Source organism: Tamandua tetradactyla, chromosome 6 (assembly GCF_023851605.1).
Source record: "Tamandua tetradactyla isolate mTamTet1 chromosome 6, mTamTet1.pri, whole genome shotgun sequence".
Taxonomy (NCBI): Eukaryota; Metazoa; Chordata; class Mammalia; order Pilosa; family Myrmecophagidae; genus Tamandua; species Tamandua tetradactyla.
This window is the reverse complement of record NC_135332.1, coordinates 179,804,440-179,831,880: the sequence shown is the minus strand read 5'-3', so window position 1 is coordinate 179,831,880 and position 27,441 is coordinate 179,804,440. Positions and strand designations below refer to the sequence as shown.

The window sequence follows — 27,441 nt, the reverse complement described above, 5'->3', positions numbered from 1 at the left end:
TGTAAACTTGTACATTACTAAATTTCCTTTTAAAAAGCCATTCTATCTCTGGTATATTGCATTCCAGCAGCTTAACAAACTAATAAGTCAGGGTTCTCCAGAGAAACAGAACTGACAAAGTACATAGATAGATATAGATAGATGGATAGATAGGTAGATAGATAGATAGATAGATAGATAGATAGATAGATAGATAAAAATATTTAGAGATTTATTGTAGAAATTGGCTCTCATGACCATGGAGATTGGTAAAACCAAATTCCACTGGGTAGGCTGCAGGTTAGAAACTCCAATGAAGGTGAAGTTGAATTCCCCAGGAGAATCTGACTGGCTGGTATAAAATTAAAAATTCTTCTTTCTGACTGCTGAAATTCTTGGTTCTGGTTCTAAGACCTCTAACTGACTGGATAAGAATATCCCTTAATTTCAGAGGGCAATTGCCCAGTAATATTCAAGCCAGAGCTTGCTTGACAAAGTAATTATGACAAAGTATGTGCTGGGCACGTAACCTAGGCAAGTTGACAAGTGAAAGTAACCATCACACTCCTCGACTTGAGGAAGGCAGTATCTCTAGTGACCTCAAAATACCCACACGCCAATGAAAGAAATAAATTAATGGCCTCTTCCTTGGGCACTCTCACAAACAGGGATGTGGTGAAGAAAACATGGAAATTTCTTCGTGAACTTTAAACCATGAGACACAATTACCATGCTTGAGCCGTGTGAGCAGCGGGGGTTATAGGGGCTTCCACACAAGTTATTGTGAGAATCAAATAAGGCCAGTGTGTGACAATCCTCAGCAGAGGTCAGGCGTTATTACCGATTTTCCAGTTAGGCCAGAGATGAGCTGTGTGACTTGGCTAAGTCACCTGTGAACTCATGCTCTCTCCCCTGACTCCCAGCTCTCATACCCTACAAGGACACAACCCCCCCGCCACGACCCCATGCCTAGGCTGTCCCTCTGGCTGTTATTTCTTCTCCCATAATTCCTCTACATTGGATTTTCTTGTCTCCAAAGTGAGAGTGATAACAGCACGTCTCATGGAGTCAGTCATAGAATGAAATAAGGACATAATTTTTAAACACTAGCCCATAATAAGTGCTTTACGTAGAAGATGTAAATGCTTCCCCTACTGCTGACGCCACTGCCATGGCCACTGTTTTAACAGCCCCTGTTGCTCCCCGGATGGGGAGTCCTTCCCTGGGTCTTTTGCCTGATCTGTCCGCTCTGCACTGGTCCTCCCGTGAAACCCTCCCAGGCAAGTACAGGACCCACTGCCGCAGGAAACGAGTAACGTCAACATTTGTTTGCCAGCCTCTACTGTGATGCCCTTCACTCTGCAATCGCCCAGGACTTCCTCAAGGATGACAATTGCATCTCATCCTTCATGCAGACAGGGTGGAGACTGTAAAAGAAAGAATACATTCACTTCAGAGGAATTTGAGTTCTCCTGCTTCTGCCACTATTTAGCAGTGAGACTTTAGGCAAGTTATTTAAGATGTCTGCACACCTGTTTCTTCATTATTAATATGTGTGTAAAGAGAAGAACCACAAAAGTACTGCAATCACTTCTGCAAGCAGAGGAAGCAATGCCACTTTGGAGACATGAGCTGATCGGGGTCCTTTGTTCGGGCGGATTCCCACCGGCCAGGAGCTGGGTGAAATGGACCTCCCGTGGCTCTATCACGTTTGCCTCCCACTTCAATGCCTCCGCATGTACGGGGCGCTGGAGAAGGGTGTACCAGTGTGCGGAAGGAATGGAAGGCCTTTATGGAAGAAAGAAGCTGAAACTGCAACACAAGTAGCCTGAGATTAAAAGCTGGGAGAACATTTCAGGATAGATCAGGCAGACCTGACTGAGTCCACCGGCAAGAGAAGAGAGCAAGGGCCCAAGGGAGGACTCAGCAGGAGGGAGAGGTCTGACCTGCGGGTAACTCACCTGGAGCACAGAGTCGGGGCACTCACGGAAGCTGCTGGGTCTAACAAGGAAGGGACCGAGACTGGGGCCCCTGGGACCCTTCCACAGTGGAGGGGACGCTGCTGGGGCCAAGGCCGGGCAGGCAGATGTGAACAAGATGCCCTACGCCTGGGGGCACTGCCAAGAGCTACCTGGATGTGAAAGCAGCCCCCAGGTTGGCAGCAAACATCCACAGGCCTAGAGGCACCAGCTTCCAAGTTTCCCTGTGGGGCCCGGAGGCTTTATCCCAAAGAATGGACTTGATTCTCCGTTCTCTTAGGTCAGGACTCACCGGGTTGGACCGATTCAGAATCAAAAACATTCAGTAGATCAGAGAAGAGAGAAGCCTCAAGACGAAGACACGGGCTTCTCTGCAGATACATAAGGACGTATTTGAGCAAACCAGCAGGAAAATGTAAGAAATGTCCACGCTGGTGCTCCAGCTGGGAACTCGCGTTACACCAGAAAGCTGAGAACAGCCTCAAACCCTTAAGCGACATTCCCCACATGAGAGCAGCACCCGTGGCTGTTCCCTCCCACCACCTCCGGACCTGACCCTCACAGCGCCCAGAGCTGCACGTCATACCATGGAAAGCCTCAGTCATTTGTCTGAAAAGTAATTACTATAAATCCAGAGTCCAAATAGGTGAAAAACGCTCGCTGCTACTCCTGAGTCAACAGTCATGGGGCAAGACGGAGCCACTTGTCCTCCCAGCGAGGACAGAAGCAGAGTCTGGAGAGGGGCTTGTACATCCTCCGCCACACAGGGCCCTGCACCCAGAGTCACCCCTCCCGGCACCCCATGGCCCTGGGATCCCAAGGAGCCTGGACTGGCTGCAGCGTCAGCACCTCGCCCCCCGCCTGCCGGGCACGTCGGCTCCGACACATGAGAGTGCCACGGCAGCTAAGCTGGTCCTTCAGAACAAGCGTGTGTCCCGGTGCGTGTGGAGAGGCGGGGAGGGCGTGTGGGGACCCAGGAGGGGTGGGAGACACACCCCACATTCATCAGAGTTATGAGTACTGACACCTCAGCTTTCACAATAAAAGTACAGTTTGTATAGACTGCAGATATTTGCGGGTGAACAAGGGAAAAAGTCTGATAACGTAAAACATCTCAGCTTTCTGCAGTCAAGGTGATATCTGATATTGCAAAGGCGTATCCACCCTGGCCTGGACACACAGGCCTGCACCCCACGGGTGGGGCAGCATGCAGGGCAGGCGAACTTCCAGCCAGGTGAGCATCGCAGGAGAGAAGAGAGGATTATGTTACGTTACTTATGTGCTGCAGATTCAAGGGCAAGTCTCTGTACCTCTCTGACTCTTAATATCTTCTAAATTAGGAGTCTGTGCGGATTAGTGCTTTGTTCCTGGAGGTGGTGCTGCCCCTGCGAGGAGGGGTCCAGGAGGCAGTACATGGGCTTTAGGGTGTGGGCCGTTTGAAAACAGTTCTGCTGCCCAACCACTTATCAGGGTATTGTTGCAGGAGCAAGACTCATTCCTCAGACCAGGGAACTGGGATAGATTGTGAAATGTCAACTTGGCTGACAGCACTGGACACCCCAGATTTCCCTGTTTGGTGAGTTTCCAGGGAGGGGGGCTGCAGTGAGACTCTCTCCTGTGAGGGAGGACAGGAGGAGGCAGCGCCTTCGTGCAGCTGACACCATTTCCCCCAGCAAGGCAGTGGCTCTGCTCCAGGTCCTGCTGGAGGGATCTTGCAGATGTAATTAAAGCCCCTAATCAGCTGATTTTTTAATCAAAAGTGAGTATCCTGGGGGCTGGATTAATCCGTTGTGAGGCCTTTGAAAGAAGGCTCAGGCATCCCCTGAGTTAAGAAATTCCTGCCTGTTGACAAGAATTGGTTCTGCCCAAGAGGGGTCCAGTCTACTCCTCATCATTCCTTCCTGGCCTCCTGACCACCTACCCCACACCTCAGGCTTGCTTAGCTAGTCCCACAATTGCAAAAGATAATTCCTAGTAATACTGGTCAGCATCTCTGGTCGAAACCTGACTGATACAGAAACGTCAGTAGCAAGAACAATAGGTTAACCTAAGGTGGGCACATAGGAAAGGAGGTGAAGAATAAGTAAAATGTCACAAGCAGTTTGGCCAGAGGCCAAGTGTAATTTTAGACTGACGCACACGGCTGGGGCTGGAGGCTGGTTCCAGATGGATCTCAATTCACGGAGAGGTGGTGGACACCTGGCCCCTTTGTGCCCCTTACCAATTCTGCACACCTGCCCTTCGGTTTCTGTGGGCGCTGATGCTCTGTTGGTAACTGTGACTTTCCTCAGAGGGTTGTCCTAAGGCTAGCTCATCTCTAAAAAGAGCTCATCTCCCCCTGAGGGGATATAATGGTAAACTGGTACAGGGTTACAAAATCCAGCTTCCTCACCCAAAGGTAAACTCTGAGGTACGATTTATGCTCCGGATTTCTCTGTAGGATTAGCCGAGGCTGGTACATCACCTAAAATCCTACCTTTGCTTGCCTTCTCCCTGTCCCCTGTCTTGTTCCCACTTTTTCTTAACAGTTGTTCCTCAGAACCTTTCTTAGCAAATCCCTTGCCCTCAGATCTTTGGCTTGGGGTCTGTTTCTGGAGAAACAGCTAGCATCTCTCTCATGCATGTCTGAGCATGCCCCACTGAATTTGGTAATATCTGTAAAGTTTCAAAGCCACTCTGGGTATTTTGGACAAGATCAGTAGTTTTCAGTCTTTTGAGGCAGAAATCATTTTTTACATGAAACAAAATCTTACAGAGAACTTCAGGACGTAAAACAGGTACAGAAGGCTGCTGAGTTTGCAAGTGGTGGGGACTGAGGCCCCTTCTGCCTGAATTCCCTTTCCCCACAGCTGTCCCCAGGCACTTCTTGGGAAGCTGAAAGCACAAAGAAACATACTTGGCAGTCAGGACACCGGGCAAGTTCCATGAGCTGATTCTCTGTGATGCGGTTCTCAAGTCTATTTCTATGAGTTCTTAGAACTGTCCCTCCTGGCCTCAACGGGTGACCAATGTCTTCTTTCCCCACACCATCTCCAGGCCCCTGGCTGCCTCCCACCCCACCCCCTTGGCATGCTGCACTGTTAACTTCAGGTGACCAAGCAAGACTTTCCTTCTACTGAAGATTGGAGTCTCATGCATCACACTGCCAAATGCAACCACAAGTCTTAGCAATCAAATGCCCACCCATATTTGTAGTCTGAATTCAGAAGAAGTGCTCCTTTACTGAGGCAATCCAGCCTTTCTGTGGACAAAGGGTTCACCAGCCCTCATTCACTGACCAGCCCCTTCCAAAAGTACCTTGGAATCCTGGAAGAACTGTAATTTAATTCATCAGCAAAGTGTAATAGAACCTTCGGAGATGACTTTGAATAATCATATGCCTTGTCCACAAGAACGATAACAACGTGCTACCTCCCAATTATAAAATTATTTTTATACCCCTTATCTCATTTCTTAATCTCTTGCAGAAATATTCGTGCAATATTATTTTTGCCAAACCCATATCTAAACTCCATAACCCTAATGATGCATCCAGGATGTTTAACCAAGATGGACCATGGAGAAGGTAACCCAGACTGTCCATCAGGGGGAAGAGTATTTGGGTAATGGGTGGGTAATAACTTGCCCTGAGCTGAGAGTTATTCTCTTACCCTTAAAATCCAGGGATATTGAAAAGTACTCCTGTTTCACCAGCTGGGAGGAGGAGGCACAGTCCAGCTTTAACATGGGCAGCTGCCAGAGGCACTGTGGCAAACCTAAAGGGCAGAACCACTTTAGCATTTGAGTAGATGTGTAGGCCAGTGAGTAGGACAGACAGAGCCTTTGAAATACAGCAGATACAGACACAGAAACTAAAGTTTGATCTTTACACCACTGCAGAGTAAGAAGACAAATTTTAGATTCTTGGGCTTTCAGCCCAGTTCAAAGGAATACACTGACAGAGCACATGAGTGTTGAGCCGAGAAGGGGAATGGAGTACCAGCAGAAGATGAGGCAGGTGCTGCTGGGGTAGGGGACTTCTCACTCAAGCCCTTCCACTCTCAGCACTTCTCTAGGACCCTTGCCAAGAAGGATTATTTGACACCTGAGCGGCACCTCCCGGAAGCTGTGATGGGGGAGATAGAGGTTTCGGGACCTGACAAACTTGGGTTCTAAACTTGTCCCATCACACGCTATTGTATGACCTCAGGAAAGTATCTTAGTAATTCTGAGCAATCACTTGATCTGCAAATGGATATGATGTCTAATTCACAGAGAGCTTATAAGAATAAAACGGTGTTTGTAAATCTGCTAAAATAATGCCTAATATAAAACAGGTGTTCAAAATGCCATTTTCCTTTTTCCCTCTCCATGCATACAATGAGGTGAAATGCATGCATGTGGATGAAATGTCCTATGAAAACACTGTCTGCACTGGGCCTACTTGGTATATGACACATGAAACAATTTTACACGTTGCCCTTTGATTTAACTGAACAGCACTGTCACCATCGTTAGTGAAGGCCTGCTGGCGGACCACGTGCTCTGAGTGGCTGGTCTGCACACACAGCTTCTTTATACCCACATCTGCCACTAACAGCCTGTGGGATTGTAGGCAAATTACTTAAAAAACCAGAGCCTCTGTTTGCTACTGTGAAGTTAAGAGGCTCTGCCAAAGGATCTCTCCTTTCCCTTCTAGTCCATTTCCAAAAAATAGTAGAGTCACAACCTGTAACGAGAGTTCTGGAGGAGTTGAAAATATGAGCTGGAGCAACTTTTCCTGTTGGAGACAAGTGTTTTTTATTATCACTGCACCAGCCAGATGGGAACTGACCCCTCAACAGCTACTTATGAAAGCCAATCATTTCTGATAATATGTAAATGAAAAATAAATATATATGCAGATTAATTATGTGATTGTGCTCAATCTTGTTGAAAAGGAAAGACCACCAGTTATAAAGCCAATTCATTTGGCTTATTGTCATCAATAAACCCAAATAAGCATCTTCATTCTACCCCCAAACTAGCTCATCTTTATGACTTCTGTATGCCTATTATTAGTTCTAAGCAGCATGACCATCTGACCAGCAACCAGACCAGAAGCGCGAGAATCATGTCCAGCAGATATCGAAATCATGCCCTCCTTGCCACCATGCCTATGCCACTCATCCCTCCCTTTCCTCTCATGTACAAATGCTGTCAAATCCTGCTGCCAATGATACCTTTCAAAAACATGTAAAACCTTTACTGGTTACCCATCACCTACTGAATGCAAGACAAAGTCTCTGACCTGTCTTTCGTGGTTCTTCTTAGAATCATCGAACACAAGGTTTGTGCCAGGAGCTATGCAAGTTAGAGGGTAAAGGGATGGAGACAGCCTGGTCCATGTCCCTGAGAAGCAAAAAAATATCTAGTTGAGGGGACAAAGAAGTAAACAAGTAAATAGAGAATGTCAATACTGTATGGCAAGTGCCCGGAAGAGGTACCTTATAGAAAAAAGTGCTGGGGGAAGGAGAGGGAGCAAATGACTCATCCTGACCATATCACTAGAGAAGACACTCAGCAAAGCCACCTTTACCTGGCCTTGAGAGATGAGTCACAATAGCTGATTGATGTTTCCTAACATGCCCGCGGTGTCCTGCCTTCAGGGCCCTGTACATATTGTTTTCCCTGTGAGGCATCCAAACCCTCCCCTCCTTCCAGATACAACCTTCCTAGCATGAGTCAAAACAACATCTCTGATAAAATTATGTAGAGAAAGCCCTGGGAACCCTCCAAGTCAAAACGAACCCATGCCTTACTTCCCCTTTGAACTCCCTCTTGAATTTCCTGTTTATCTTTTGTGGTTATTGCTATTTTGCATGGGCAGGTACCAGGAAATGAACCCGGGTCTCTGGCATAGCAGGCAAGAACTCTGCCACTGAGCCACCATCTCCCACCCTCCTGTTTATCTTTTGAAATTTGAAATCAAGTCCCTCATTCCTTACATTTGACTCAATACAAAATAAAGTTCATCCTGCCCTAAACCTGCCCCTATAAGATAGACAAATCCTCATCCAATCAATAGGAGTCAGCTAACTTCCTTTTTATGTCTATAAAAAGCATTTGCCATCCTTAGAAGCCTGAAGCTACTTCCGTTCTTGCAAATGATCTGGCTGCCTTTGCTGCAGCAAAACTTTGGTGTCCCAAATAAAATGCCGTATTCTGCAAACTCAATTCCAATTTGTCATTTAACACCTCCTTCCAGAAGCTTTCCCTGAAGTATCCTGCCAGAATTAAAGATTTCCTCCAGGGGTTTGCTGAGGGCTCTAGTTAGCTCTCATTCTATTTTCTGTTCTATTATAGTCAGTTGTTTACATGTGCCCCCCAGCTAAGCCATGAGCTCTTTGAAAGCAGGATCCATGTTTCATTCATCTCCTTAGCTCCCACTGCCCTAGAAACAATGCACTGCGTCTAGTGGGTAATCAATAAATAGCTGTGAATTGAACTGTATTCATACTCAACCCTTGTTTAAAGACAGCAGCTGAGGTTCATCTTCCGATAGTATACAGAAAGGAAAACATGACATAATGTATTATCATTGGTGCCCCATAATCTCAGACTTTCTACCCATGTCCTTGCATCGTTCCTTTAACCCTCCCTTAATGAACCAGCTGCTCTGTGGCCTCCACTAACTCATACCCTTCAAATTTGTACTACTACAATTTCCTTTGTTCCTCAGAGGAATTCTATTCCTTACTTTTCCCATTACTATTCTATACTTTATTTTTCTCTTGTCTTTTCACAGTATTTTAAAGTTTAATTCTATTTCTTGCTTATCTTTTCTTACTTGCATTAACATTCTCTTGTTGAGGCCTGAGTTTGTTTCACCTCTTTCTGTTCATCATGTAGCATACATATTCCTCTTTCTTCTGCTGATACTTTCAACAAAATAACCTCTTTTTTCCAAACTTTATTTTGGCATCTTCTTTTACCCTGGAAATCAATCAGAGGAAGGAAACATAGTGTCATCAATGATGTCATCAGAGGGTAGGCAATCCTCTGAAATGGTCTTCCTCAAATTTCAAGTGATCCAGTAGAACTGTTCAAACTCTTCCCTTTCCTCTCCAGAATTTCCTGGTCTACACATCTCAACTGCAAAACTCTAAAGGGCTTTGCTGCTGACCATCCTCAATACACCGACTTTGTTAATGATCAACCCACCTGCTCTCTGCTCACAGACAAGGATTTTGCTGCACTCTTTTGCACTCTCTAGATTCACAGCCTGATGGTTTTCAAATGAGCTGCAGTTTCTTATGTGTCCCTTCAATTTGCTCTCATGAGTCTCCCTCCTTATCATATTTGGAAACTCTGCCCTCATTACCCTCTTCATGTCAAATGCCTGGGTGTACCAAGAGCATCCCATTCACTCTGGTCCTATCACTCTATGACTCAAGTGCTACAGTGATGGTTTCTTAACTTATGCAACTGTATTTGATTGTTCTCCAACAGTAAAAATTGTTTCCACATGCTCTCCCACCCTCATTCTCTCTCCCACTCCCCCTACCTACCTAACTAACTACCTACCTACCTATCATCTGTCTACCTACTATCAATATATCATAATTGTTAATGAGTTATTTATAATATAGATTTATCAATATTTAATATCTCAAGGTATAATACATATTTAGACAAGGTTAATCATTAACAATTAGAGCTATAAATTCATATTTTGCTCATGCATTTCCACAGAAATCACTTCTGTTGAAGTAAGTCACTTGCACACCTCTCTGGGATGTCAGGGGACTCCTACAAGGGGGGAGGCTGGCAGGGAACTAAGTACTAACTCAGAACTTGGTGATTAGTAAGGCACATTTGCTGATTATCCTCTGGTTGTCTGAATAGATTGATAAACCCTGAAGATCCTGTGTGCTTTCCCCATTCTGATCAGAAGACAAGGTATCTTGCATGGAGAATAGATAATATTCCCCAGAGTAAATCCAAGGAAGAGAAACATTTCTGGCACTATGTCTGCAAATCTGAGGTACAAACTCTGGCTGATGCCTTCCCTAGAAACACCTCCTGGAATCTTCACGGTGGGTGCCACATGCTCCTCCACTAGACCCTGGCACAGCCCTGTCTTGGACTCATGAAGTTACATTTGAAAGACCAGCTCATGTCTATCTTTTCCATCAGATTATGAGTCTCAGGGGCATAGATAGCATCCTGTTTCCTCTTATGTCTCCAAGGCCATAGCAGTGGTTCCACACGGGACACACTCAGCTCATTCAAGGGTGGATGGTGTAGTAATAGAGTGAGAGAACTGTCTTCATAGTGAGAGAGATTGAGAGGCAAAAAAACTGCTCCAGTTAAGGAATCCATGATATTTCACAGAAATTCTCTTCTGTATGTCTTGACCCAAAAGAGTTAAGATTTCTCACCATCTAGAATTTATGAATATTTATACTTGCTTCCATCCATTTATTTCATATTATTTGTTATTCTCCTTGGCACTGCAAATTACTTCTCTTTGAACATCAACAGCTCTTTTAACAGGAAACTCAAGTTTTTAGGTGCCGAAGGTGATAATACAGTTTACAAAGCAAAATTATTAATGGCTAACAACTTTATGAAAAATACTTAACTCTCTCCATTCATAAAAAATGCATTTTTATAACATTAACATTTTTTTAACGGGTGGGCCATGGTGGGTCAGTGGTTGAGTCTCACCTGCCATGCCAGAGACCTGGGTTCAGTTCCTGGTGCCTGCCCATGTAAAAAAAAAAAAAAAAAAAAATTATCTCTCAAATTGTCAAAGTCTTTGTAGGTTCATGATCTCTGCTGCTGGCAGTACAGTTAGGCAGGACCTCCAGGCAGATAAAGTCAGTGCCCACAACGATGCCTTGGCCTGGAGGTGACCTCCATTTCCTATTCTGGGAAGAGAAGATAAAGACTCTGGCTGTTTAAATTACCCAAGCCTGAATCCCAAATGTTCCCCTTCCCCTGAAACTAATCTCTGGTGTTATCTCTTCCAGGAAACTTTCTAGGGCAGGGTATCTTAAACTGGGCTCAGCTCACAGCTTATCTCCTGTGCATCCTCTTTCTCTGAACTTGCCCGTTATTTTATGTGCATCGGCTTATGGGCCATTCTCCCTTAACGGACTGTGAGTATCATGAAAGCACTGACTTCTCCAGTTACCCTATTTCTAACTAACTCCCCATATTCTATCCCCACTCACTGAATAGGGCCAGCCCCTATGAGTATGTGCTATACATGAAACTGAAAGCTGATGAGCCAGATCCCAACTTCTGCCTTTCTTTTTCTTTTTCTTTTTTTCCTTGCATGGGCAGGAACTGGGAATCGAACTCAGGTCTCCAACATGGCAGGCGAGAACTCTGCCTGCTGAGCCACTGTGGCCCACCCTAATCTCTGCCTTTGTGACCTCAAACCCCAGGTTCTATCATATACATGATGCAATCTCTGAATTAACTGGTCTAGCTTCCAATGGGCTTGCAGATGCAACCCAAAGGGCAGGTAGGCCAAGATTCCTTTCCCTTTCCCTAGTCTCTGTGATACAGCTTGCCTGAGAAAAGGTGCTGTGCTATCTTCCAGGCAGACAAAAGTCCAGTGGTCAACATCACATCCCCAGGGCACATGCACCCTCCGGTAAGCTCAGCTGATCCTTAATTGCCAGGCAACTAGATGCTCTCAAGACATACCTGAATGTAAATCAGAACCTTACTCCTACTCTCTCCCAGCATTTCCTTGTTGGACACCTATAAGGAAAGGAGGCAGGGAAAGATGATGAATATTGACTGAGCATATACTAGTGATAGGCACTCAATGCACTTCATCCTCACATTTCCAAATCAAGGTACTTTCCTCCTTTATAAAATGAGGAACCTGATACCACTCCAACGTGTGGAGTATAAAGAGATTTAACAGAGAATAAGCTCACTGCAAATCCTGAGTACCAATTGTAGAAGTCTGAAATTTCTTTGCACTCTTTAGGGGGCCATCCAGCTGTATGCACTGTGGGGTCCCACCATCAGAGTCAGATCCCCAAATCTCAGGAAAGCCCCAGAAGCACATTGGCAGCCTGCACCAGGCAGCACAGGGACTTGGAAATAGCTGCCTTGGACTTAATGAACATTTGGATCCAACCTGCTCTATCCACTGAGTCCAGACGATCAGGCCCCAGGTATGCTCCTGAACCTGCCACGTGCCCCACCCTCAGACCTGCCCACCCCTGGCCAGACCCAATGCTGCTTCCTGTCCCCTGCCCAGTCCCTGCTTCCCCAGCACTGGCCTGGGTTCTGCCATGAACTTGCTACCTACAGGAACTTGGAACTTAATGGACACATTTTATGCTCTTTTTGCACCAAGGCAGTGTCCTGAAGTCCTCAAGGTGTTTTCTTTCCTGCACCCTTAAGACACCCATCAAAGTGGTCATCAGTGTGCTGTTCACCTGCAGAGGTGACTTTAGGCTCTACTTCCCCATCTCCATCTCCAACCTGTCTTGTCTTGCCACCCTGCACTAGGTGCCAGCTGTGTAAACCAAGTAGTCATCTCATGGTATAAGGCTGCAGGCATCTTCTCTGAGGCTTCCTTGAGACTCTTTATCTGAAGCTCTGAAGGTGGAACACCAAGGGCTTCAGTTTCCCCTATTCTTTCTTGGGAGGAAGACTGTGTAGAATGGCCTTAGGCTGGAGTGGTTCTGAGTGCCTTTTCAGGAGATCAGACTACTCCAAGAGTAGGTCAGACTACACAAAGAGCAGGACAGCCTACCCAGAGAGCAGCTCAAATTACCCAAAGAGCAGGTCAGCCTACCCAAAGGTCAGCCTACCAAACAGTAAGTCAGCCTGCCAAAGAGCAGATCAGACTATACATACAGCAGCTCAGGCTACACAAAGAGCAAGTCAGCCTACCCAAAGAGCAGGTCAGACTACCTAAAGAGCAGCATTTGCTCTGGGCTGTGGAGTCACCTAAGCACATTGGCCATGCACAGCTCTGAGGTTCTAAATACAGTGGATATCAGTATACCCCAAATAAGTTTGTGGTAGATAAAGATGGGCTAATCCTGATGTTCATATGAAATATTCTGAAGTCTAGGGAAATACCAGACCTTCCCTTCTACTGACCTAGAACATGTCCTGCCTGAGAGGCTTGAGGGAGAGGAGCCAAATCTCCTCTAGGCACAGGATTCTGTCCAGAGCTCACAGATGGACCCCAGATCCTTAGGTGTTTGGCCAAAGTTGTATTTATGAGTGAATGGTGTGAGCTTTGCTGGGCTTCACAACCTATTCTTCAAGGGCATAAGTATTTTAAAAGCCAGGCACATATTCTGAATATCTTTAATTTCATCATTAAGAACTCTTTCAAGAAATATTCATCAGGCGGATTAACAAGTCACTAGTCTCACTGATAAGAAATATATATATTTTTTTTATTTGCATGGACAGGCACCAGGAATCGAACCCAGGTCTCCAGCATGGTAGGTGAGAATTCTGCCACTGAGCCACTGAGCCACTGCCCAAGAATTCATTTCTGAGATTCAGTATGCAGATAATTATTATATCTCAATTTTAGCTTTCTCTTATACAGGGTTAGAATTCCTATCACCATGCCAAAACCCAGAAAGCTCTGAAAACCAAAAGATTTTGGTAATATCTTTGGTGGCAAAATCTTTTTTTATCTGAACTTGTTGGGTGGTGAAAATTCACCTAAATATAGTAAGGCCATTGACAGCCTTAAAAACCCTACTTAACCTGAATAGTCATACGTTTCACTGCAAAAAAAAGTATTAATAGGTTTGATTATAGGGTGGTGCCACAAACCCCACTGGGTGATACATAACCCCAGTATACACACAGTGTTACCTTTCTAAAATCTGGAAAACTCTGAATTCTGAAATACATCTTGCTTCAGAGGATTCAAATGAGATGGTGGACCTGGTAAATACAATGTAATCTTAGAGCTGCTGGAGGGAGGAGGTGATCAAGGAAAGCAGACTGACAAGACTCTGATATTTAGCCCTCCATCCCTCCCTATTCAAACTCCCAGGGCTGAGATTACAACCTGACCCTTCCTAAGGGGTTAGAACTAAAATCCTAACCTGAAAAGTGCCTGAGGTGGTGGATGGAAAACAGGAGTGAAGAACTTGCACTCTTCACTTTAGGGCTTATTTCTTCTCTTCTCCTCACCCTTGCAAAACAGAGGGACCAAGCCAGGAGCTTGTCTCAGACTCTTTCCCAAGTTAAATCACCAGACACAGTGGCAAACACCTTCAGGGAGTATGAGCTGAAGGCTCATGGTTTGTAACTATTTCAGAAACAAAACCAAAACTTGGAAGACACATACTAGCTAAAGCTGAAGAAATGATGGATGAATTTAAAATAACTATACTCAATTCCTACAGAAGCTAAGGGAAGATATTGGCATATAAAACATGGCCAGGTAATAAAAAATAAAGAATAAAAGAGAGACAAAAGGAAATACTAGATTTGAAAGAAATAATATTTGAAGGAAAACAGTGAAGAAATAGATGCCAAATCATAAGATAGAAATAGCTTCAGAATAAATTTATGAGTTGGAAGAAGAAACTTAAGAATTTTTCCAAAAGGCAGTAGTGAAACATGAAGAGATAGAGAATATCCAATATAAAATACTTTCTCCTTTATTTTTCTAATGTGAATTTTTTTTCTAATGTGAATTTAATTGAAGGATTTTCTGATATTGAGCCAACCTTTCCTTGCTTGGGATAAACTTTACTTCGTCAGGTTTACTTGTTGTCACTGTTTTTAACTGTGAGATTAAAATGATAACATCTTATCATTATACCAGCTTTTGAATTTATTAATCAAGGTTATAATAAACTCATAAAATAATTGGATAAAGTTCCCTCTTTTTCTATTTCCTGGAATACAATGCAAATTATCTCTTCCTTCAAAACTTGTCTGTAAAACTATCTGGGCCTGATAATCCTGCCATCTCATAATGCATATCTATGCTGCATTATTACTGAACTCCATGCTACTTTCTAATCCACTAATTCTCCCTTCAACTATATCCTAAATTAACTTTTACCTCTTTCCTCTTTCCTTCTCTATTCACTCTATTCCCTTCTTACCACCAAATAGTGTTCCGGAGATCCCAGAAGGAAGACAGATGACACATTCAAATTAAGATAAACTTAGGAGGGTTTAATAAAGAGTCTATTTACAAAGATGAAAACAGTGCAGTACTTTGTGCTAGTAACACAGGTGAGAAGAGATGCAAGAAAGGAACTTTTATTGGGATCCAGAAGGAGACAGTGTGATCAAGAAGATCACCTTGGCCTCTCTCTAAGGAGACCAGAGTGTGATGTAGTAGAGTAAGCAGCATAAAAATCTTAACCTCACTTTCATTTCTCTCATCTCTTTCCAGGATTCCCTCAGATGAACCCAATAGAGGTCTTTTGACCTAATCTATACAGGTCAGCTTCCAAGAACAGTAAGCAAGGTGGAAAGAGAATCTGGAGAGACAAGAGATGTTACCCAGCACACTGATCTTTACCCAATCATAACAAGTGAATGCTCAGTAATAATATATTTTTGAAGAAGCTCAATGCTATTTCATAACCAAATTGACATGGTTGTGATGCATGTTTGGACATATTTTAAGATAATCAGTGCATTTTTAATAATCTTTTTACTTATTTATTTGTAAATAAAAATACCCATAGAAAAGAGACTGCTTTCTTGTCTTCCTATCACTAACACCCAGTCTAAAATCTGAGATATAGTGTGTTCTTGGTAAATAGAAGATGAATAAAAGGGTGAGCATACAGTGTGACCTTGAGTGGATCATTCTCTTTGGGTAATGAGCATTTGCACTTCATTATCTCTAAGTTTCTTCAGAACACTGGTCGTCCTTGTGTCTAGGACTCTAAGTTGCATCTCTTTTATCCTTGTCAATGAATTCTGAGAATGCCCTTTGTTGTTATTCAGGGGCTTGAATATTCCAGTTAGCCTACAAAGACTTTTACAGGAACTGGAGCATTTGGACAAAGTACAAGAGAGCCTAGATCTCCATAGACTCCATACTCCCAGGCTGAATAGCTCTTTCATGCCTTTGTTAATTTAAGCCTCCCCAATCCCATCTGCCCTGCTGCAGCTTTCATAGCTCAATTTCCAGCTATTCAGAAAAGCACAGCTGCCTTTGATGCATGAACACACTGTCTTGTTGAGAAGCTAAGAATCCTATACAAGAAAGAGATTTTTGGATTCACCCCATCTGGTACTTTATTAATTTACAAAAATTTATCTCTGCATGCAATAGTTAAAAGGAAGTATTTATAAGTGGAATACTAAGTATTGCTCTGTTATCTCATCTAATACCTATAAGAGGCCCGATGTATAAGGAGGTTAGGGGTTGTTTGGTTTGAAACTGTTATGTACTCTGGAAAAGCCATATTATTTTTCTTAATCCAATCTTGTAGAGGCAGACCTCTTGTTTGGGGGGATATTTTCATTAGGCAGTTTCCATGAAGATGTGACCCACTCAATTGTCGGTGGGACCTTCTGATTAGTTAGTTTCCATGGTGATGTATCTCTGCCCATTCAGGGGTTGGGTGTTAATTCACTTACTGAAGTCCTTTAAGAGGGAACCATTTTGGAAAAAAGTTCAGAGCCAACACAAAGACTTTTGGAGATGAAAAAAGAAAACACCCTTGGAGAAGTTGTTTGAAATCAGGAGCCAAAGGACCAGCAGATTCCAGCCTTCCCAGATGACAGAGGTGTCCCAAAATGCCATTGGCCTTTTTTGAGTCAAAGTATCTGTCCTAGTTTGCTAGCTGCTAGAATGCAATATACCAGAAATGGAATGGCTTTTAAAAAGGGGAATTTAACAAGCTGCAAGTTTACAGTTCTAAGGATGAGAAAATGTCCCAATTAAAACAAGTCTACAGAAATGTCCAATCTAAGGAATCTTGGTTCAAGAAAGCCAATGGTGTTCAGCATTTCTCTCTCAGCTGGAAAGGCACATGGTGAACATGGCAGTGTCTACTGACTTTCTCTTCAGGTTTCTTTCTTCATGAAGCTCCCCAGGAGGTGTTTACCTTCTTCATCTCCAAACGTCATGGCTGGTGGACTCTCTGATTCGTGGTTCTGCAGCATTTTGAAGCTTTTTCCAAAATACTTCTTCTTTTATAGGATTCCAGTTAACTAATTAAGACCCAAGTATAATGAATAGAGACAGGGCTCCATCTAATCAAGTTTAAGGCCCACAATTGATTGAGTCACGCCTCTGTGGGGATAACCTAATCAAGTTTCCAGCCTATAGTACTGAATAGGGATTAGAAGAAATGGTTGGTCCCGCAAGATTGATTAGGATTAAAACATGGCTTTTCTAGGGTATATAAATCCTTTCAAACCAGCACAGTATCTTTCTCTGAATGCCTTAGTTTAGAATTTGTATGGTCTTAGAACTATAAACTTGTAACTTATTAAACTCCCTTTACAAAAGCCAACCCATTTCTGGTATATTGTATTTCTGGCAGCATTGATAAACTAAAATAGGAGTTATCCTGGCCCCTAGATGAAGCTCTAAGTAGGTGAATCACTGTGAAGTTCTCCAAGCAAATGAGTAGCAGAGAAGTGGAAATAAAAGTCCAGCCTCCCTAATTCCAAACTAGTATTATTTCTGGAAGGGTTTATTGAATGATTACTTTATATTCAGGACTCCACACATCTGCAGGGCCAAATTTAGCATGCTAAAGATGCCTGCCATAATCTAAGATAGCTTGAAATCCTCTGCCCTTGCCTCTTGGCAGCTAAGTCCTATTGCATTTGCTTTTTAATTCAATAGTAATATTAATAATAGCTAATATTTTGACAGGATACTCTGCACTTGGCCTTGTTCTAAGAACTTTATCTATACTAACTCTTTTAGACCTTAAAATAACCTTCTGATATAAGAGTTTAAAAAAAAGAAAAAATAACCTGGGTGCTTAGCCTTATGAAAACCCATATGCTTTCTTGAGTTTTACCTCTAGTAGCCTAAATAGGTTTTCAGGGTGAACATCAGAGAAAATCCCCCTCATGCTTAAGGCAGGAAAGGGAGCATGACTAACCATTTTGAAATACACCGAGAACATTGAGTTCTCCTTTGCAGTGGGAAATATTTTAACAGAGTCTAACCAACTTGGGTTTTGCCAGAGAGAATACCCAACTCCAGCCCCCTCTAGCCTTTCTGTCTTATGTAAAGAGGGAGCAAAACACTGAGAAGCAGCTTTGAAAGTCATAGCCCAGGAGTACCAGCTCATTAAGTGATTAAATTATTGAATGCTTCCCTTCCCCTCACAACTTCCCACCACATCAACAGTGCTCCTGTGTACTAACAAAGGATTAAAGTGGAAAGACTACAAGCTCATAAGGGACTTTTTATGAAACCTGAAGACAACAGGGACAAAAACAAGGACACTAAACAAAATTTTCGCTTCTGATATCTGCAGCTACAACAAACAGTAAACACAGCCCAACTCCTAGCCTAAAACGTCACACAGAAGTCCTATTTACCTAAATTCCTCAACAAAAGATGAAATCTAGAAGAGATTAGGATTCTGAAAGGGTCAGTTGGTTCACCAAAAGACAGCCTTGATTGGAGGCTTTGGGTAGCTAAAAGGAAAGTCCAAATATCACCAAGAGATGGGATCAAGTATCAAAGAAAGATTCCAAGGTATCTTGGAAGTATCAAAGAAGATTCAAAAACTTCACATGGAATAATTGGATGATGGCCTCTTTAGGGACTTCAGAGAAATACAACACTCTTCATTCTCCATTCTTTCAACAGATGTTTCTTTGCCCTTATATATGCTAGCTTCTGTGACTACAAGATGAGTAAGACATAAGATCCTTAACCTCACAGAACTTACGATCTAAGGGAGGATGTAAAAGGAACCTATAACACACGATGAAAAGTGTTGCAGTGGATCAGTGGCTAGAAGTCTTAGCAACATTGCAGAATTGCTTGGGCATCTGTTAAAAATTAATGATGCCTTTGGGCTACCTCGGACATTCAAATCAGAATCTCTGGAGATGGCATCTAAGAACCATTATTTCTGAAAGCTCCCCAGATGATTCTAGGTGATTTCCAGGGTTGGAAACACTGTACTAGAGCAGTAAGTGCAGGTGCTGTGTGGGAAAAGCTCCCAACACCACTTTTTAGTAGAGTGAGGGCTGTCAGGAGAAGTGATACCTAAGCTGAGGCCTGCAGTAAAAACCAGCCAGGCACAGGAAAGATGGAAAGGATGGAAAGGATACCCAGTGAAACTGGAAGACCTGAAAGTAACCTCAGTTCTAGTTTTAACGTGGTCACTACCCCAGCCCCAATATTTCTAAGTGAGATGCACATTAAGCATTATAGAATGGAAACTACTCTCTACTCAATCTGTCATTGGTCTCTTGACAGTTGTCCAGTTCCCCTATGAAGGGCAGCTGATGAAGCCCATAGGGAAATCAGTCCCACTAGAAAATAACAATTCTCAGTTCCTCAAATGTGACCTATCAAAGGGATGACGAAGGTGAGCTCTGAGGGCAAATCAGATAAGCTACTGCAGCTCGTCAGTTCTCAGCTCAGTCACTTCCTCTGAGAAGCACTCCCTGGTCTACAAGGTGTCATTAACTCCCACAGTGCCAGTACTTCTTTGTGGCACTCATCACATTTGCAGTGATTTGGTCAATATCTTTCCTCCCTGGGAAAAGAAAGAGGAACAGAGACCAAGCCTTCTGCAAGGCATAAAAGTAGGAATTCCGCATGCCTTGTTAACAGCTATATTCCAAGAACTCACCATCATGCTTGGCACACATGGGTTGTTGCTTATTAAGTGCTGATTGGATAAATAAGTAGATGGATTCATGAGTAAATAGATGGATGGATGTTGGAGTGATAGAGCAGGAAAATATGCAGGACTCCTTTCTCCTTGAAGTACACCTAAGTTTTAGCAACAACTCTTATGCGAGAACAGGATGTCACCACTTTTTCCCAAAACTTGAACTTATCCTAGGATTAAGATACTGTGCCAGTTTTTAATTATTATGTACCACAGAAAAGCCATGTTTCAATCCTGATCCAATCTTTTGGGGGCAGCCATTTCTCTTAATCCTGATTCAATACTGCAAGGTGGAAACTTTTAATCATATTATCTCTACAGAGATGCAGCTTACCCAGTTGCAGGTGTGACCTTTTGATTAAATGGAGATGTTACTCCACCATTCAAGGTGGTCTTGATTAGTTTACTGGAGTCTTTAGAAGGGGAGATATTTGGAAGAAACTTCAGATGCAGATGCTTGGAGGACAGTTACTTCAGAGCTGATAGAGACCCAGATGTTTGGACATGCTTGGAGTGCCAACTAGACTTGAGTAGAGCCCAGCAGATGTCACCATGTGCCTTTCCATGAGACACAAAGCAAGCCAGAACCCAGAGTTGTGTCCTGGAGGAGCTAAGTGAAGGCCCACAGATGCTTAGAGAGGAAACCACTGGTGTCAGAAACTGGAAGCAACAGAACCAGGAACAAGGACGAGCACTCAATTGTGGGTGGGACCTTCTGATTAGTTTCCCCTTCTCTTCCCTACCCTGCTGTCAGGCTCTTCTCTGTTCAGTTTTCTCACTGCAATACCAGGGTTTGTGGACACCAATATATAACATTCTTGTCTGCCCCTTGTGAGTTCAAACTTATTTAATAAAAAAATAGAGAAATTAAGATCAGAATATGAGTTTAATTATTGATCAGCCTGGATTGGCAGATGTGGCTTAGCTGTGTGGCCATATTGGGTTTCCTCATTAGACAGATCTATTCACTTATCACTGGTTGTGCTGGTTTGAAAGGATGTATATATCTTTGAAGAGCCATGTTTTAATCAAAATCCCATTTCATAAAGGCAGAATAATCCCTATTCAAAACGGTATGTAATTAGATCATCTCCCTGGAGATGTAACCCAATCAAGAGTGGTTGTTAAACTGGATTAAGGGAGGTGTGTCTCCACCCATTTGGGTGTGTCTTGATTGGTTTACTAGAGTCCTATAAAAGAGGAAACATTTTGGAGAATGGGAGATTCAGAGAGCAGAGAATGCTGTAGCACCATGAAGCAAAGTCCACCAGCCAGTGACCTTTGGAGATGAAGAAGGAAAACTCTTCCTGGGTAACTTCATGAAAAGGAAGCCAGGAGAGAAAGCTAGCAGATGACACTGTGTTCACCATGTGCCCTACCAGATAATAAAGAAGTCCTGACTATGTTTACCATGTACCTTCACACTTGAGAGAGAAACCTTCAACTTCATTGGTCTTCTTGAACCAAGTATCTTTCCCTGGATGCCTTTGATTGGACATTTCTATAGACTTGTTTTAATTGGGATATGTTCTCGGCCTTAGAACTGTAAACTAGCAACTTATTAAATTTCCCTTTTTAAAAGCCATTCTGTTTCTGGTATATCGCATTTTGGCAGCTAGCAAACTAGAACACTGGTGCACAACTAAACTACTGCAAGACCTCCTACCCAACTCCAGAAGACTGTATGAATTTTCAAAAACATTTCCAGCCCAGGGAATTTCCTATCCTATTGACTTCACTCAGGTTTGGACATAAGACTTCAGGAAATAATAGAAATGAAAGCAGAAGTTTTAGGTAAAACTTCTGAACACAGGCTCCAAAACCAGAATGTGGTTTGCCACAGATTTTTATTCCTTTGCCACAAGACCGGTAATGTTCCAGAAAGAGATTCTCCATCAGCCTGAGTCCTGTAGTGAAGACCCCATAAGACAGAGAAATTTATCATAGCTGGCTCATGATAAATAAGGATCTCATAGTTGTACACCACTGAAGCTTTGGAGTTATTTGTTATCACAGCATGCTCTAGCCTATCCTTACTAAAATACCATAATATTCCCTACCCACCCCAGGTGTTCTAGTTTGTAAGCTGTCAGAATGCAATATACCAGAAACAGAATGCCTCTTAATAAGTGCAAGTTTACATGTTCTAAGGCTGTGAAAATGTTCAAATTAAAGAAAGGCTAGAGAAATGTCCAATCTAACCCACCAGGGAAAGATGCCTTGGTTAAGAAGGCTGATGACGTTCACAGTTTCTCTCTCAACTGGAAAGGTGGATGGCAAGCACAGCGACATCTGCTAGCTTTCTCTCCAGGCTTTTTGTTTCATGAAGCTCCTCCAGCGGTGTATTCCTTCTTCATCTCCAAAGGTCTCTGGCTCTAGCGGCTCTTTCCAAAGTGGTTACCTTTTAAGGAGCTCTAGTAAGGAACCTCACCTTGAATGGGTGAAAACGTATCTCCATGAAAACCATCTAATCAAAAGTTACCACACACAATTGGGTGGGTCACATCTCCATGAAAGCAATCAGAAAGCTCCCACCCAGCAATATTAAATGAGGAATACAGAATTTGGATTTTCTGGTGTCCACAACAGATTCAAACTGGCATATCAGGTAAGCTTACTCAGTGGATAAATGGAGATTTCACTCTTTATGTGGGCAGGCATATTTGAAAGAGGAAAGAGAAGAGACTGAGTTAGACAAGCTCAGTTTCTTTTCCCCAAATCATCAATTAGTTAAATTACTTCTGCTTCAGCCTGCAATCATTCATTTGATATTAGTGTTACCCTTCTCAGAGAGTCATACAGAAATTCTCTTCTTTTTACAGAAACATCTTCAGTGGCAAATAAGTTTAACTTATTATTACTCATGTCTGGATAGTGTAGAACATTGAAACCAACCACAGGAATGATATGAGATTTTTTAGATAGCATATGTAATGTAAATTCAGTATTCCAATTTGAAATTTAGATTTTGGAGTTTTCTATACCCTATCCTAACCTTAGCACTGATTCCCAACAATTCCAGTTTTGCTCAGTCCTCAGTTGATTCTACCATGAGATCCTTTGAAGATAGGTACCAGTTTTAATTTGGTACCTGGTTTAATTCAGATTGTGTTATCCACAAAATCCTCTACCCTTCTGGCTAAGCACATGGTTTAACTCTTGGCATTAGCAGGTTCTCAGTCAATAACTATTCGTTGTTCTTTTGTAATTTGAGACCTGCCTCCAAGCACCTTTTCTCTTGGAGCTTCTCTGGAACATATTTCAAACCCTACGGGAAGCCTACTCAGAGCCCTGGGGCAGTGAGAAGGCCCGTCCAACTCCTCTACTCTGCAGCATTAAGCATTTCTGAAAAGCCCATATCTCTTTTCTTCCTGTTCCCTCCTGGCTAGGGATCCACCAGCTCTCTGTCACAGCCACTTCTGCCAAATCCCATCTCTGGGGAGAGCACTTGGCTCTTTCATACATTAGCTCCCATCCTCTTGCCAAGAAGAGAGGAAGGTAAATGACACTGTGCACAGATGAAATAAAGCCCAACTACAGAAATTGTGCTATAATTTTTTGGACCTAGATTCAGAAAATTGACAAGTCAGGCAAGACCTTACATAATATTCAGTCCAAACTTATAACTTTCCACATTGAAAAAATTAGGCTGAAATAGATTGTAGGATTTTGTCACGGTGACCCAAACATGAGAGTCATATTTCTTTCAGCTCTGCCTGGCTGAACACTGATTAATTATAGCACTTACACCTTAGAAATAGTCTCATACCATAAAGATATAAGTAAATATTAAAGTCACTTCAATAGTGAGCATACTAAATATCTCAGTTAATGACTGTTTCCCCTATGATTGGCCATACAGTGCAGCTGAGAGGAAGCTCTGCCATAAGCCCCTCCAGTGAATGCTAGTCACCATATTCTTTCAGTCTCCATTGTCCTTTACAAAATACTGATTTACTTCACTGTGGTCATCCTTTGCTGTTACTTCTTATTCTTGCAGACTGGTTGACCAAAATTATTTTCACAAAAGTACTGGGGATATTATCAACATGTCAAGAAAGAAGAGCATCATTCAGCATGTTCAATCCTCAAAGCCATGTGTTTGCAAATCCCAAGAGCACCTCGAGGGCTTGACTGGGGCAGCAAGGAGTCAAGGCCTCATGAACACCATCACAGCCTGGAAGGAAGCAGCAGGAGCTGTAGAAGGATAAACTGAAACAGGGGCTGTAGGGACTTTAGCAACTCAAAGAATTTAAAGAGCAAGGGACAGTTACTAATGTATGTCAAGAAGCATCATCTGATATGCCAGCAATCCCACGGGGTGCTGGGTCCAGGTCATACCCCACCCCCATTTAATGGGTACAGCAAAGACAGACCTAGAATACAAGTGCCCTCACTGCCAATTAATCACTTTTCCTGGTGATCTGAAGATTTCAACCTTCAGATTTTTGACCAGCTTAAAAAAAAAATCAAGCTTCACGATTCCCCCAATTCAGTCTCTACTTTGAACCCTGTATTCTCATTTTAAAAACATCACATGGTGTATGAATAGATAAACTATGCAAGATACAAGGACCCTCATCTGGCTGTACCCTCAGTATTCAGAGGTTGTGAACATTAGGGTCAGAGATATTAAGTGACTTGTACCCAGTATCACAATCTAGGAAGAAGAAGAGAGCAAATTTGAAAACAGATGTCCTGTCTCCATGCCCCAAGTTCTGAAATAGCATGTAGTGAACACAGTCCCATTCAGCAACTTGATGCATTAATTGCTCACCATTCTCTGGTTATACCATGGTATGAGTAGTGAGAACACAGGCTTTGAGTCACCCCAAATTTGTTTGAATTTTGGTTTTACCATGTGTGCCAGTTCGAAAGGATTATGAACCCAGAAAAGCCATGTTTGCACCCTGACCCATCTTCTGGAGGAATCTGTTTCTTTGAACCCTTAGCCAGTCCTGCATTGGGAAACTTGATTAGATTATCTCCACAGAGATATGGCTCACCCGATTGTGAATATTAACCTTCAATTAGAGGGAGATGTGACTTCACCCATTCTAGGCGGGTTTTGATTAGTTTACTGGAATCCTTAAAAAGAGGAAACATGTTTTGGAAAAAAGCTTGAAAGCAGCAGAACTATGAGAGCCCACGCAGTCAGAGACCCTTGGAGATGAAGAAGGAAAATGTCCCTGGAGAAGCTTCATGAAACAAGCAGCCTGGAGAGAAAGTTAGCAGATGTCACCACGTTCACCACGTGCCTTTCCAGCTGAGAAAGAAACCCCGAACTTCATCGGCCTTTCATGAGTGAAGGTAACCTCTTGTCAGTGCCTTAATTTGGACATTTTTATAGATTTGCTTTAATTGGAATATTTCCATGGCTTTAAAACTGTAAACTTGAATTTAATACATTCCCCCTTTTGGAAGACAATCTGTTTCTGGTATATCGCATCCCAGCAGCTAGCAAGCCAGAACACTATGTATTTGCTATTTGTCCTTGGGCAAATAACTTAACTCGGAGTTTGAACATCCTCATCTGTGAAGGCAAAAGTATTTCACTTGCAGGGAGTTTGTGAGCACTGAATGAGATAATTTAAGTAACAGTGCCCAGCATGGTATCTGGTACATAGTAGCTTGTAAGTAAGTGTTTTCTTTTTCTTTTCCTACTGAAGAATATTTTAAACAAAATTTCTTTTCATTTCTCCTATTCAAAACATAAATATGAGTTATTGTTTATTTAATCTTTTCAGCTACTCACTCATCCAAACATCCACAGACCCATTCATTCATGTAATAATCATGGGTTTTGCATCTACTACATGTGAAACATAAAGCAATATTTAAAATTGGACAAGCTAGATACAGCTGCCTTTATATAATCCATCACTGGGTTATGTTGATCTGACTTCCAAAAAAAGAATTGAACATCGGTTATTGCAGATTGAATTGTTAGCCCTGAGTCATCAAAGCCTTGCCACAGTTTCATTGTGGGTTGGAAATATGTTCCCATCTCTTTGACTTTGACCTTACCCCGTGGACTTTGAGTTTGGCCCTGTGACTTGATTTGGCCAGAAGGATAAGGGCGGAAAAACAATGTTCCAGTTTCAAGCTTGGACCTGAAGAGGCCCTTCTGTTCAACATGCCCAGGCTATATTGGTTTGGATTAAATGGCCCTCCTTATACACATCTGTCACTGTTCTTTCCACTTTTAGTTATAATTTTATATTCTAGCTGCACCTCTGGTGCATCACTTTGCTTCATCACATGAGCAAAGCTTTTGGAGTTGTTCAGTGTGGTGGCCCTAGAGAAGCACATGGAGGCTCCTGCAAGCTGTGGAGCATGACTTTTGTCCTGCTGACAAAGGTAAGGAGAGCCACTCTACTGTTAGTGCTGAGAGCATGGCCTCAGCTATCTTACTACCAGGCTTTGTGGTATTGAACAAGTGATTTAACCTCTATCTTGATTTTCTCATCTGCAAAATGGGAATAATGGAAGTATACACTCAGGATTGTTGGGAAGATTTGATGAGCTGAATTATGTGAAAAGTTTAGAATTTTTTTGTTTTATCTTTTTTTATTTGTTCATTGTTTTTATCATTTATTATTATATTTTTTCAAATTCTTGTGTCGAGGGCTGACTTTCAATAGATCACAGCGAGGAAGCTACTCTCCTATGTTTGACACCTTGACCTAGAAGCAAGTCATCTACAAATGGTTTAGCACCAGGTTCCCCACTAGAACTGTTTTTAATATAGTGAACGGTGTATTAGTTTTGTCTTCACTGCTATCATTCATGGGTTTTCAGCAAAAGAGAAAGTGCGGCAAATGGTGAACTAGACAAATGAGCTTTAGCATAATGAGGACAATGGATTAGAAGAGGAAGAGTAAGAAGCAGAGACAATTAATAAGTAGTTGTAATAATCCAGGAGAAGGAAAATGAAAATCTGGTTTGGCTGAGGCAGTAGAGCCAGAATAGAGGATGGCATCAGTTAATGACTGCTGTGTACCAAGTTGCCTCAGAACTCAGTGGCTGAAGGAGCCATCACTAATTATCAACTTGTGACTACAAGTTGGCTGGGTTCCAGCTGATCTAGGTTTCACTTAACTGGACTCTCTGAAGTATCTACGGTTCTGTTGGGGTTTGGCTGGCCTGCTGGGGGAGGTTGGGCCAGTTTTCTTCCATACATCTTTCATCCTCTTTCTGGGACAGGTGCCTGCACCCTGCTTGCCTCTCAAACTCTCATGACTCAGTAGTTGCTCCTGCATATTCTATGCTCCATATTCATGAAACAACTTAAAATTCCCCCACATACTAAATGGTTTCCAACCTCACTGCCTTTACACAGGCCTCTCTCCACCTGGAATACCCCTCCTTCCACTCATATTATCTCTTCTGTAATTCTTCCTCCAAGATTCTAGAGTATCAGGAACATCTCTATATGCCCCTAGTGTTCAAGCTGTCTCTATCACAGTGCTCCCCAGCTGAACTGCAGTGATTTATTTCATACCTCTATCTCTCTTAGGCTTGTAGCTATATAAAGAATCTTGTAGAATTTAATGTATCTAACCAAATAAACACATTGGAATAGATGACTAATTGAATGAGTTCTTAGGGTTTGTTAAAACAAACTGGGTGTTAGATATATTCTAGCAGAT

General features: G+C 42.7%; 1 long non-coding RNA gene across 4 annotated transcripts in view; it reads right to left on the bottom strand.

The window, feature by feature from the left end:
* Positions 1-965: 965 nt before the first annotated feature.
* Positions 966-27,441, bottom strand: part of LOC143686528 (uncharacterized) — a 92,807-nt gene continuing 66,331 nt past the window's right edge. For 2 of the 4 annotated variants that reach the window (XR_013177243.1, XR_013177244.1), the window contains 6 exons: positions 11,640-11,696; positions 8,767-8,912; positions 7,228-7,328; positions 5,609-5,713; positions 4,712-4,832; positions 966-1,406 (listed from right to left, as the gene is read on the bottom strand). This is a non-coding gene — a long non-coding RNA (uncharacterized LOC143686528). Of the gene's footprint in view, positions 1,407-4,711; positions 4,833-5,608; positions 5,714-7,227; positions 7,329-7,423; positions 7,477-8,766; positions 8,913-11,639; positions 11,697-27,441 lie in introns of those variants that run through there. The other 2 variants (XR_013177245.1, XR_013177246.1) reach the window with 2 other exon arrangements.